At 39.6% G+C, this 12,049-nt stretch overlaps 1 long non-coding RNA gene across 2 annotated transcripts; it reads right to left on the reverse strand.

Annotated features, from left to right (window-relative positions):
- Positions 1 to 3,482: 3,482 nt before the first annotated feature.
- LOC146587730 (uncharacterized) lies at positions 3,483 to 11,899 on the reverse strand. Of its 2 annotated transcripts, XR_014897590.1 has the most exons (6): positions 11,812 to 11,899; positions 11,374 to 11,407; positions 10,812 to 10,895; positions 10,639 to 10,724; positions 3,799 to 3,834; positions 3,483 to 3,601 (listed from the first exon to the last, which is right to left on the reverse strand). It is a non-coding gene; the product is annotated as an uncharacterized LOC146587730 (long non-coding RNA). The 2 variants fall into 2 exon arrangements; XR_014897589.1 differs by having other exon boundaries at positions 3,483 to 3,834.
- Between the last annotated feature and the right edge of the window lie 150 nt (positions 11,900 to 12,049).

A 12,049-nucleotide genomic window follows, 5' to 3' on the forward strand; every position in this document is an offset into this window, starting at 1 on the left:
CGCCCCGGCGAGGGCTGAGGCGCGGCGCGGCGAGCCTGTGCCGCAGACGCGGCGCTCGTCCTCTGCTTTCTTCGGGGAGGAGATAAATACGGCGATGTTCCCGTCTCATACAGGGAAATTCCACATGCGTTGTGCAGTGCGTGCTTCATCCCAYGGCGATGCTCTAGGGAAGATCCACATGAGCAGTAAAAGCAATGGAGGAGAAAGCACTGTCAGACCTTACGCTGCTAGAGAAAGCTGTGTCAGAGCTTCTGCTCCTTAAACTGCTGGATAGACGATTAATCTTCTTCTAAAGGCACTGRCAGTACTATTTGATAGTAATTCAACTAACCTAGTTTATTACCTGACAGTGAAGCCTGTGGCTCAGTTTGAAATCCACCCACTGAACAACAATAGYGCATAGTAACTAGACATCTGTATAGCTGTACGTAAATAGTATATAAACACAGAAATTATAGCAATTTTGGCTGCAAAACAATCTAATTATTAACATGGAAGAGGACTCTGCTTCCTCCTGGCACCTTAATAAGAGCAGCAAGCAACCAGCTGCAAAGCACAGAAGAACCAGGTTAGTATCCAGTGGGCACCCCTTCTCCCCTGTAGCTCCAGCACCCAATTTAATGGGGCCAAACAGCTCCCAACCACAGAAAAGAAACCCTATGCTGCTGCTCGGGCCAGCTTATTAGATGCTGACAAGGGTTAAGCAAAACAACAATCCAGTTTATCAAGAATTACAGGTTAGAAGATCACATCAGTATAGTGAAATTAAAATCTTAAAGCAGATTTATCAATTTCAGAATGGACAACTATGAACTAAGAGCTAGAAAGCACAATCTATGGTCACTGAGGAGCCATTAGACAATTAAATGACAGGAGAGACTGAATCACCTTCCTCCACTCTGCTATACCATATACAGYGCATCTTACTATCAAGAAGCCTACAGGATTTTTCTATCAACAAAACAGTTACAAAATTTTGATATCTGAGGGATGTAATACAGATTGCACCACACTAAGTTCACAGAGTAGACATGGGTTCTAGTAACAGGTGTAAATATCAAACATGTTCCCAAAGCAGTCTGGAAGTACGGCCCAGCTAATATGTCTGCTTTATCTGAGACTAACTCTCTGGCACTGCTTTTATGCTGGTCACCTATCACATCAYGTTAACTGAATAGGGAGCGCATGTGTGTAAGAAGGCACGGGAGCAGCGGAACAACGGGTAACACACACCCACTCTCAACAATGGCGTATGTACATAAAATGAATTAGCATCTCTGAGCCTATGATACTTTGTTCATGCTCACATGCAGCAATGACTTTTAGTCATATCCAGCTCTGTTGTGCATGCATTCCCTCACTGTTGTCCACACTTCAGTCACACTCATTGATGTCATTCTGTTTTCTTGTCTATGGCAAATGTTTCCGAATCCTGCAGCAGGAATGAAAAAAATAGMAAATTCTTCTTTTCTCTCCCAAGTCCTGTGGGCACTATCCCTAGTTACTGATCTGACATCCATTAGAAAAAACATTTCCTTTCCCTGTCTTGTTTTATGAAATGAGTAAACTTTTCCACTTGCAAACAACTCAAGTTTCCTTCTTGTACCGAAAGAAACTAAGTTTTCCTCAGTCAATGTAGTGATGGCATCTTGTATTTTTAATTGAGTCATTTCCTGTGCAATTCCTTCAGTGAGTTCCTGACTAACATTATCAGGGGTTCTCCTGTGTGATATTTAATAGATGGCATTAAAAAGAAAGTTCAGGAACAAGCAAAAGTTAGCCTTTTAATTAAGAATTTCCTTTCTTTATAATGCTAGGAAGTACGAAGGGAAAAAGCAATTGTAASTTGGTTTTGTATAGTACAACAAAGAATTTTTCCATTCACTGTGTCAAGTCTCTAAGGCAGAGAAGTTCAAGAGATATGTTGATCAGGAAACACTAAAATGGACCAGATACAGTACCTGTTTATTAAAAGGAGCTTTTTGCCTGCTTTCCTAAATAATTTAGGCTGATAGTTATATTTTTTTCTGTCCACCACATCCCCTCCAGCCATTTTAGGATTTGCAGCTGGAGAATTTCAATCAAATTTGACTAAAAAATCTCAGAAACATTACATCCTTACAAGTTTTGTATAAATTAGTACTTAAGAAGAGAAATTAAAACTAAGGAGAAAARCTGCAGTGTGTGCTCAACAGTTATCAATTCTGGAGGCCATGTCTTCGTTAGCACCAAACACCAGTCAGGCAATCAGCATGTGTGTAGCTGAATTAGCTTCAGCACTTGCTRTCTCATATCCTGCAAATACTTAGAGAATGTGAAAGAGAACTGAAGAGAAAGCAGAAGGTGGAAATGGCAGGTACTGAGAGAAACGTAAATACCATTACCCCTGTTTTAGAGATGAAGWAGTCAGACACTTATATATGAAATGTTACAAGACAAATCCAACAGTTTGCTGCTGCTCCTGAAAGGGTTGGTCAYGTGCTCTCCTACGTACTCCCTTTTCCTCTCATTTTTACTTCTCCGTTGATTTTGTAAATTTTGTTTAGAAAAAGGGAAAATTCGTAGAAGAATGATGAAGTCCAGTTAATCCAATGATGGCTGGACTAGGTAGGTTTGAAATGTGAAAATATTAATCATTTGTACTAGAACTCTTAYAGGCAATACATTCTGCCATTCATGATCTGCCTAGTAACACAGGTAAGATCCTCTCCTTTTGTTTTTCCAGTAAGTTTTGAACCAAGACCCATACACCTAACGCCAGACAGTGTACCACCTTTGTCATATGCCATATATGTATAAATACATCATCTCAAGTTTTGTACCATTGGCTTTCCAACGGTCTGCTGTTACCAKTCCCTGCAGTCCTTGCCCTTCTGCCCACCCTCACCCCACCTCTTCAAAAGAGAAAAGACTTTTTAGCATGGATTCCTAGGAGAATTAAGTTTAAATTTCACTGTCTGTCCCTCATGACTTTTGAACCAGTTTGTCAAATATCAGAGTAGGATGATAATTTTAAACATAATTAAGATCRCATCAGTTGCATGCAAATTAGTTTTTCATTAAAACTGGGAGAGAATGACTTAGTGCAGCTGCGGAGGAAAAGGCAGGTAGAAATCAACATTACACCTTTGTTTGGTGCAGATAATCGGTCAGTTAGCACATATCTGTTTTTGCACAACATGTAGTCCCTCTTGGAAATCAGATCATCATGACAGAAATTAGAGAGGTTTTTTTTTAAGAACAAATGAAATATCCTTAAAAAAATATAAAATTTTTTGTGAGCAAAGAAAACTGCAAGGATGGCCTGAATAAGATACCTAACTGTATTTCACTGAACTAATACTGGAATGCTCAATAATATTAGAAACTACAGGGTTCTTCTAAAAGCTTTTAATCATGCATTCCACCATAATTCCTCTAACTCATTTCTTCAGAAAAGCAGATCTATAGCAGTCATACTGAAAAAGGAACAAAACCTACAGTATTGCTACATCTTATGATTTAATCAGGTGTTTTGCAATAGAATATACTTTTCTAAARGTTGCAACTGTTGAAATCAAAAGACCACGGGAGAATTTTGGCTTCACTTCTAAATCTGTTTCTAGGCATCATTGTTTCAGGACAGATACAGCAATCAGGAAGTAAGTGTTCTTCAGAGTCTCCAAAGCTAAACGAAACCYAACACAACCAAGAAAGGATGCGTGCACGTGTGTCTATTCATTCTGTTTTCGGTTGGTTTTTAGAAACAAAGAGCATTATTCTAAGCCTTCTCTAAAGATCATAAAGCAAAAAGGATACAAGTCCAAGTAATTATTTCTCTCTTCTGCCGCACATCTGAAACAAGACAGGATTTTAGTAAGTGCACAACAAATCATTCTCTGTGACATGTGCTAGCATTTTAACATAATATATCTTTTACATCATACTATCAGTGTAAACTGCACCAGCTATTTCCTTGGTCAAAGTTCACATTACAAAAGATGTTTATGAAAACATAGCAAGAATAGCAAAGAATATTATGAATAAACTAGAATCAAAATCTCTCAGGACTCCTATACTTGGAGAAAGTTTTAGGAATCAGAGGCAAAAATTCACCAACAGTGTAAGTGAACCAAACCAAACTCTGCCTATGAACAGCYATGCATATGTAGGAGAGTTCAGACTCAAAGAAATTAATTATATAAATGAACATAAAAGTGCATCAGTAAGTAATTTAGTATCTGATCATAACAGATACTTAGATTTTTTCCTGTACTCCTAGAATTCAGACCTTACCAGTGCTGTCTTAATTCCTCAGATGCTCTTTTTCTTTATAGTTACTTTCTATGCTGAAGACTACATTGCAGGGCCCTCTGGCTAAAAAATACAGAAGTCAATAGAACCTCCTTCAGAGCACAAGATTATTCCTTAATCAGCTTCTAGATGCAATTTGATTTGAGCCACACAAAGTACTGGCTCTTTTTCAGGAACTGAATGCCATGTTCCTTGTCATACTATGTCAAGATAGCATCCCCTAGTACCCCACCTGCACTGATCAGTTTTAAAAATAAGGCACACATCTATGCATATATACACACTGTCCAACAAAATCCCCTTGAATTTGTGATGTTTGTTTCACAAGCGCTCCAGACAGACCAGAGAAAAAAAGGACACACACCACTCAACCAAAGCTGTTACAGTCCCGTTAACAGTAGCTTAAATGGATTTTACAAGAATCCTGAAGAGATTTGGAGTAAGAGAACATGGAGGTACCTGTAGTCTGTAGATATCTGCCTTTCTCTAACTTACTGATATCTATCAAGAACCCTACATGTTGTTTATATGAAGTACTTAAAGCTCAGGCTCAGCTGAGTTTTCTTATGTAATTTTATTCTTTCAATATACTTTTAAAGAAAAGTTTAGTCAAGAGTTTTCGGGGAGGGATTACCCGCTTTTGAATCCATTTCAGTTTAGGATTGATCCTAATTCCCCCCAATATTCTGTTGTTCATTCTCTATAAAGCCACAGTAATAGCTAGAGACGCCAGGACATTATTGAAGTTTCCTGCTCAGCAGGTTGCTGAAGTAAAACGCGAGGTCAGCCTGCCCTCTGCAGGCTAAGATCTAGCACTAGAACAGATAGCACATGTTCAACAGCTCATGGAAGCTGATCACTGCTATTACGAGACTTTTATTTCTGAACACAGAATTTCTATGTACAGTGTACATGTAAGGCTGAACATAAAAAGTGGTTTCCTGTTCCCCGGTTATTGCTGCTGGAGAGCTTGGAGGAAATACAGAATAAAGGTTCTATAATAAATACCAAAAGAAGCAGGTCAGAAATTGGGACATACACCAGCTGTGTAGAAACCCAAGTAAACTTAAATATATTGCWACTCATTGTTTTTCCACTATTAAGCCATAACAATGGTTGACAATAGCTGTCCTTCATATGTTTTAGTTATTCAGATATGATTAAGAAATGCCCATTAAAAAAGATAAAAGAAAACACCTTTACAATGATAAGAAAATATAGTCCTTAAATATTTCAGGTGTAAAGACTAGAAACATAAAATATGTGTTAACTAAGCACAGAACCTAGCTGGACTGCACATTTCTGATTTCCGCAGATAAGCACACCAATTGTGAGTAAGATTGATATGATACCACCTGAGAATTCCCAAGATACTTAGAGATTGGGGGTAAAAGCTTSTGAACATAAAACCAAAAAACTAAATATACGGAAGTACTTAATTTGGACACATGAGCTGCCAGACAGGAATCAAAGAGAGTGTATCACAGCACCACTCAAAGATCTAATCAGGGGCAGGCTCCATTATATTAGGCATATTGCAAACACAGATCTGCTTACTTCAGCATTTCCCAGCATGCAGACTGAATGCCAAACTAGTCCAAAGCCGCCTAAGGCAAACCAGAGATGATCAACAGAAACATTTCTGAATGATCCTGGGTCTACATCAGATTTCATTTTCTTTGCTAGTTGAAGGTGGGGGCTCTACTTCAGTTCATTAAAAGTCTCATCCAACTGCAGATGCTCTTTTCTACAGGACTAATGACTCAGAAGCACAGAGCAAAGAAGTACAGTTGTCCACATTTGTGCTAAAAAAAAGCAGTTTGGCTCAGAGTACAGTTCTGAGCATGAAATTCTAACTAGAATTAGTAAGATGACTCCCTCTATCCTCACTTATAGGTAAAATAGTGATGTATGTAGTAACAGCATCTCTTCAAGAAGTATACAAGAATTTGGTTAGAGCTCCCAAGAAGGGCCTGTCTTTGAACCCAAGCCTCTCACTAAATATTTGGGGGTTTAATAATATATACTTATAATATACACTTTAATAAAATATACTTTAAGAACCAACAGACAGTGAAGTGTTAAGATGATGGGACTGTCATGTGTAGTATCCAAAGCATTTACAAGCCAAGTAACTAACATGCAAGAGTTTAGCCCAGTAGTAACATTGCTATTTGGTATACTAGTTCATTTACACAGGATTCACAGGGTTATTCGTTCCTTAGAGAAAGATATGAGATTTTTTTTGAACCTCGTTGCTTAATGTCAGGCAGAAGTATGCAATATCGATAAAATCAGGTCATTGATGCCCTATGCTGCTGAGAAGAGTTTCTATTAACAAGCCATGAAATAAACTCACAGGAGATGCTGGCCATTTTCCTGGCCACAGGAACTACATCATATTAACTACTACATATTAACTATTAAAGAACATCCCTGGACTTTTGTCATGTAACTCTATGGATAGTGAACATTAGAGAGTTTTATGACACTAAGATTTGGGTCTTTCTAGATAACTGTGCTATCATTAATAATTTAATATTAATTATGAAGCCACTACCAAATACTTTACTTCATAAACATTCCTGACAGTTGCATCAGAATTAAGATTGTTTGCAATGCCAAAATTCCATATCAAATACTGTGAAGAATTGAGTTATGCCTCAGAASAAAGATATCTGAAATGAAAATCAGATAAAAACTTACTCTTAATTGTGGACTGAGAGTAAAAGAGATATGTTGCTAGTTTCTGAACTTGCATAGCAGTAAACCATCCTGAATTATTTTGTGTGATTTATATTCCATTACCTATCCAGATCAACATATGCTTATGATTAAACAGATTATCTGATGATATTTTGGGGATTAACAGATTACAGCCCTAAATCCAAAGATACAACTTACAAAGAAATCTTATTATGCATTAGAAAGCAAATACATAGAGTTGGAGCTGAACTTAAAAATTACTCAGGAATCTCTTAACAGGGTCAAGACTATGCATATATATTCTCCCCTGAAATGCATGCAGATCCATAAAATCATAGAATCAGTAAGGTTAGAAGGGACCTCTGGAGATCATCTAGTCCAACCTCCCTGCTCAGCAGGCTCACCTAGAACATGTCACACAGGGTTGCATCCAGGCAGGCCTTGAATATCTCCAGAGAAGGAGACTCCACAACCTCTCTGGGCAACCTGGTCCAGTGCTCCGTCACTCTCACAGGGAAGAAATTCCTCCTCATGGTCAGGCGGAACTTCCTGTAGTTCAATTTCTGCCCGTTGCCTCTTGTCCTGTCGCCTGGGACAACTGAAARGAGTTTGATCCCTTGACATCCTCCCTTCAGGTACTTGTACACATTGAAAACATCCCCCCTCAGTCTTCTCTTCCCCAGGCTGAAGAGGCCCAGCTCTCACAGCCATTCCTCATAGGGCAGATGCYCCAGCCCTCTGATCGTCTTCGTAGCCCTACGCTGGGCTCTCTTCAGTAGCTCCWTGTCTCTCTTGTACTCGAGAACCCAGAACTGGACACACTACTCSAGATGAGGCCTCCCCAGGGCTGAACAGAGCGGGAAGATCACCTCCCTCGACCTGCTGGCAACAGTCTTCATAATTCACCCCAGGATACCATTAGCCTCTTGGCCACAAGGGCACATTTCTGGCTCATGGTCAACTTGTTGTCCACCAGCACTCCCAGGTCCTTCTCTGCAGAGCTGCTCTCCAGAAGGTCAGCCCCCAGCTTGTACTGGTGCCTAGGGTTATTTTTCCCTAGGTGCAGGACTCCGCACTTGCCCTTGTTGAACCTCATGAGGTTCCTCTCTGCCCAGCTCCACAGCCTGTCCAGGTCTCCCTGAATGACAGCACAGCCCTCAGGTGTGTCAGCCACTCCTCCCAGCTTGGTGAAGAGGCACTCTGTCCCCTCATCCAGGTCATTGATGAAAAAGTTGAACAGGATGGGATTCTAGCTGCTAGACTTCCATTTCTGCAGATGCAGGGGCAAATGATTGAGGGAGCCAACCTATGGCAGCTGGAGTGCTCAATTTTYCCCCCCATTATTTTGGGGCAAATTCCATTTTTATTTACACTTACACTACATTAAGGCTCTTTCAGTGATTCCAGTTGCAATATAGCATAAACACAGAAGTTTACCCTTAATCACTTTGCTTCAGCTTCCAGTACCATAAGAACAAGTAAAACTGTGGTCATGTTAACCTGCATACTTCACTGAAAATGGCTAAGTGACAATGGATCATATTTGAGAATATTTTATCTAGTTTTAGTAATTTATGATATATTAACATTTGCAGGCAGCATATAACATATTCATTTATAGAGGAAAGCTTGGATCAGAAGACTTCCAGTAGAACAGAAATTTGAAGAAGACATGACATACTTGAAAAATAAATGTCACATTTCACTGACAATATGCACTTCTGACCTCCCTGCGGTATCCTTTAGGACCCATTATGTAAGCTAAAACAATGCTGTAAAGACAGCATAACTGAAGTATAAACATAAGAAATACCCTGTTGGCAAGAATATCTAGTCCAGTGTTCTGTCTTCAACAGTAGTAACGAATGATGAAGTAAAGAGGAACCTGTGGGTATGACTGGTAAGCAATTAGACAATAGACTAATAACTAGGATATGTGTAACCCATCAGAAAACAAATGAGTATTTCTACACAAAGAGTATATGTGCAAATGTGGAAAAGATTGTTAAGACCAGGAAATGTCTGAAAAATGTGACTTAAAAAAATACAGCATGAGCTGCCTACCTGGTGCTAATAGCAAAGATAGGACTTCAATCCCAGCACATGCTGTTTGGTAACGGATACTTGTTTTCTACCGTAAAGCTCAGAATCAAAAGGGTAGGAAGACTGTTATTTAAAGTTTCTTTAGCCCTCCCCCAAAACAGAGATCATGATGAGCCTCTAATGTTTCATTCTTTATTTTATCCAAGTAGTCACTGCAAACATAGATGTCAATTTGATTATTATGAGACACAATACATTCCTATGCAGACTATATATATTACGCATAGCTCTACTAACATGTTTTCATCTAGGGTACAGCAATGTACCTTCCAAATCCTGAATCTCCCTGAAGTCCAGACTGCAGGAAGTTCTTCAGTAATGCACACAAATAATATCCATTAAAGACTGGCCTGGTGCCAYCAGGCAGCAATCTATAGCATAGAGATTTTCAGATAGAAAGACTAGCATATCATTTCACTGTCTCACTCCATTTAAATGGATTTAATCTAGCCAATTTCATTAATTTGCAGAGAAAAGTTAGCTCCCCAAAGCACTCTCTATCAATTTAAATACCCTGACTTTCAAGCTGTGTCTTAATTCACATTCAAGCAAAATATGAAAGTACTGCATGTGTCACCAAAAAAAAAACAAAACCCCCAAACCCCACAAAACAACAACTACCTTGCCTACAAACATAACACAACAGGGTTACATTCTTAATAGCATTAAGATAGGCAGTAATACCTACGTTCATTTCAATATCAAGCATGAGTGGGCAAAAACATATTGCTGCATAATACAGCATTGGTACTCTGTCCATAATTGAATTATCTCCAATGAGAACACCAAGTATCCAAACYGAATGTAATTTCAGTAGAGCTTTTTTTTCCCTGGCATCCATGAAATCATTTCCCTCCTCCCCACTATTCAAAGAAATATTACTACAGAAATACTGGTCTACTAGTAATTGTCCAGTATTGCCAGCATTGGGAAATACCTCCAGATACCTGATATTTTAGGAGAGTATACAAAAAAATCCAAACATATCTACAATAGACAATACATATAGGCACTATAGACTGGATTCTGCAGTATGGCTACAAATTCACGCTCAATATRCTGGTAATTAAATGCAGTTATTCACACTAAGTCAGTTTTTTTTATGTGGGTTACAATAATCATATAACTGCTATACTTTATTGTTTTCTTTACTGCAAGGCATTTAAAATTGAGGCATGCTAATAAGAAGTCACCTTCGTGGCCAGAAACTGAATTCTGCACACTGAAATGTTCTGTTTTAAAAACTCTTTTCATGTACATCAGGCACTCATAGAATACTAAAAGGCACTCTAACATTAGAAAAGCTTTGCTTTACCATCTGTGTAGATGCGAATTGTGATTTCATGAATTGTGAGGTACAMTTAGAAATACTCTGTTATAGACTGTTACAGAACAGTATCCTTTTRTATCTTCATGATACCTAGCTGATCAACTGTTTCTTTATTCATTGTGTTGCTCAGAGATGGGAAGGTCAAGACATACCCAAAACCACATTTCTGCAAGAGCAAATGGATTGCAAAGAGCATTTGAACTTACCATATTCTCCTACACACCTTAGTCAAGTACATGTGCCTTAGATCCACATTTTCTTCAGAAATGATGCAGACTCCAAAATAGGAAAGCTATGGGGAGAGAATGGGGAGGTCCCTATTAATACAGTATGCATCCTACCATGGATGGGAGAAGAACTATACCACTACTTAGCCCACCTGTTGGCAACATGTTGCATTCAAACCTACAACTCTAGTCATTTCTTCTTCTTCTTCTTCTTTTAATGAAAGCAGAGCTTATACCTGCAATACAAATGATATAAGCAGCCTGGATCTAGCCCTCAAATCRTACTTTCTATATTAAAATATATTTAATTACTAGTAATACTTTTGGGTGCATGGCAAAACCATTGTGAATACCCCTTAAAAGCATCTGAAGGTTTTGTCTCCTAAAGCACACTGACAAAACCCAAGAGAACTTTTTATCTTAAACTATTGAATATAGACCCCTTCCAAATGGAGCATCCATCCAATGAATTTATTGCCTAAATGCAGGGGTTGGGACAAACTTTTCATCATATTGTTACCAACATAGAGAATTCACATACCCTAAGAATAGCTACAGAATATAATGATGAACTGAAAATAAGCAGTATTAAATATATATATATATAACCTTCTAAATCTATGTTATTTGATATATCTGGCTGCTGAAAAGGAAGTAGCTAGCTCTGCTTCTCAACCACTTTGGCAAAGGTGTCCATACAGAGCTAGTACTTACTTCCACACAGTGCTCTGATTGTAGGTCTCTGTGCCTGCAAAGCATGAAGGCAGTAGCAACAGTCAGTATACCAGAATCATGAGTAAGTCTCTATCACAAGATCAACAGTCCTTGTCAAACTTCCCCCAAAACACTGTTTAAAATACAGCAATTAAATAGTAGTTTGTCCTGTCTTTTGATTTGTCTCCCTCTGCCCACTCCTAGCACATGAGAAAGTCGGAGTTAATCAGAGAAAACTTTGCCCTACCTCWGGTTGCTCTTCCCGTACCTGCTTGTCACCTTCCCAACATTTCATTTGGCTTCCCCAGYGCAGAGACGGATCCTGCCCCCCGCCCCGAAGTGCCCCGTGCCCAACCGCTGTCCTGTCAGTGGCGGCTCTTCCYCAAGCACCATCATGCCCACCGGCCCCTCCTGTAAAGGCTGCCCACCATACCCTACCCCTGATTTTTCTGTGTCATGGGAGATTGGCAAGAACGACCGTTTTCTCTGAGGCGTCCGGCTTGGAGATAACCCAAGGAGACTCCCTTGGTCTCCTTGCAGAGAGGAGTGACAGACCCCTGCCATCAGCGCCCTGCAACGCGGCAGCGGACAGCCGCACGCAGCTACGAGCCCTGCCCGCCCTCGGCCGGCGGCGAGCCGCCGAGGGGCTGCGCGCAGCCGCGACCATGCCCGCGGC

The sequence above is a fragment of the Rhea americana genome, unplaced genomic scaffold, assembly GCF_003343005.1.
Source record: "Rhea americana isolate MKP2758 unplaced genomic scaffold, rheAme1 scaffold_57, whole genome shotgun sequence".
Classification (NCBI taxonomy): domain Eukaryota; kingdom Metazoa; phylum Chordata; class Aves; order Rheiformes; family Rheidae; genus Rhea; species Rhea americana.